We start from the raw sequence: 2,236 nt of genomic DNA on the forward strand, positions 1-2,236 counted from the left end.
CATACATCATTTTGAAGAAAAGGAATGATGGATTTAGGAAGCCCAAAAATAGTACCAGGGAGCAGAAATATTTAATCCTAAAAGCTAACACCTTTCAATTCTTGTCAATTCAGTGTCCCTTATTTTTCAGAGGTTTATTCGCCCTCAAACCCTTTCTCCCAAAGTATCAAGTTTTTGTTAAAATTACACCAGCAGTAATTTTGGAAAATATCATCAAAAGTAATGTTGCATAATGTGATGCCAATAAGGGACCCCAGGATTAGAAGTTAAGAGACCTGGGATATTAGTGCCAGGCTTGATGTGGCCACCTGTAGGAACTACATTCCCTTGCCTCAAATTTATTGATCAGTAAAGTAAGGGAGTTGAAACAGAGCTCTTAAAAATTTTTTTGACCTTAGCAAAGGTCAAATTATCACAGATAGTCATGCAAATTTTTGTAACTGTAGTTTTGCCAGGATCAAACCAGATATTAGGAACGCTTAGTACAGGGAAAAAATCAAGGATAGACTTCGAGCATACTGGCAAGAAAAAAAATAGAAAAATTCTTAGTCAAAGCAGTATCTCTAAAATTTAGTTTATTAAATTTTTTTATTAACGTTTTTTATTTATTTTTGAGGGACAGAGAGAGACCGAGCACAAGCAGGGGAGGGGCAGAGAGAGAGAGGGGGACATAGCGTGGGTTCCAGGCTCTGAGTTGTCAGCACAGAGCCAGACACCGGGCTCGAACCCACAAATGGTGAGATAGTGACCTGACCCAAAGTCAGATGTTTAACTGACTGAGCCACCCAGGCAGCCCTAAAATTTAGTTTATCAAACCATTTGGTTTAATGTAATTGAATACAATTCAAAATTGACCCTTATTGGCTTGTATAAAGAGTAAATGCTGTCAGTTCTTTGGTTCTTAAAGAACAGTAGGAAGGTACATATTTAGATCTTCTGTTCCTTAGATCTCACAACCTTCTTTTGTTACTTTGTTACTGACCAAAGTTTTCTCTTCCCTTTGTGGTCTCAGCTTTCTTACTTCCTACTTAGTTTTGATTCTGGCCCTGTGCGGGTTTTTTTTTTTTTTTTTTTTTGGGTGTGTGTGTGTGTGTGTGTGTGTGTGTGTGTGTGTGTGTGTATGTGTATGTGTGTGTGTGTGTGTGTTAAAGTCCTATCACCAAATCTAAAATTTTTTCAGTCTTCATTCTTTTTGAATTTTATAAGTATCTGATGCTAGCAATATCCTATACTTCTTAACATAACCTTCTTTTTCTTTCGTAAGATAAGTTTGTGTTTTATTTCTGGCTATTCTCTATGTCTTCTCTTCCTCCTTCCTCTCCTTTCTCCACACCCCAAAGTCTTGCACTTCATTCATTTTATCATTAAATTCTGTTTCATGGAAATCACATCTGAATATTGCCTTAAATTATTTTAGAAACTTTATAAATCTCTAATACTATTCTTTGTCCAGAGTTTTCCAAATATTTGCTGAACAAAATTATAATAAAATCACCAATTATTGGTGGCATCAATGTAAGCAGTTAGTATACTGAATAAATATTATTAAAAATTTTTAATGCAGTATCCTCAGATATGTGATAAATATATGGTATATATAGTACTTATAAGTCTTGATACTATACCCACTGTATATGTACTTCTGGCAAACATTACTGTATTTCACTATGTACTTGTGTATCTTATAATGCTATTATAAATACTATCATTTTGGGGAAAAGGGTTTATAGTTATGAATAATAATAAAAGTAAGACATGAATTATCAGCTCTTGAAAAAATGCCCTGCATCTTTACCATGTGGAAAGCCAATGTTTGTATTACTAGAATAGCAATTCTCAACTTTTTGGTCTCAAAAGCTGTTTGCACTCTTACAAATTATTGAGAACCCCAAATTTTTGTTTATGTGATTTGTATCTATTAATAACTTATTAGAAATTAATGCTGAGAAATTTAGAAAATACTTGTTAATTCATATGGTAGGCAGTCTTTATGATGGCCCCCAATGATTCTTACCTGGTGGTATTCATGCCCTTGTGTAATCCCCTCCCCTTGAGCATGTGCTGGATTAATTGATTTTTTTTTTTTTTGAAGGACACGGCCAAAATGATGGGATGCCACTTTCAAGATTGGGTTACAGAAAGACTGTGGCTCCTCTCTCTCTCTCTCTCTCTTTGAGGGAAGCCAGCTGCCATGTTGTGACTTTCCTGTGGAGAGACCGATATAGCAAGGAACTGA

The sequence above is a fragment of the Lynx canadensis genome, chromosome A1 (assembly GCF_007474595.2).
Source record: "Lynx canadensis isolate LIC74 chromosome A1, mLynCan4.pri.v2, whole genome shotgun sequence".
In the NCBI taxonomy this organism is placed as follows: domain Eukaryota; kingdom Metazoa; phylum Chordata; class Mammalia; order Carnivora; family Felidae; genus Lynx; species Lynx canadensis.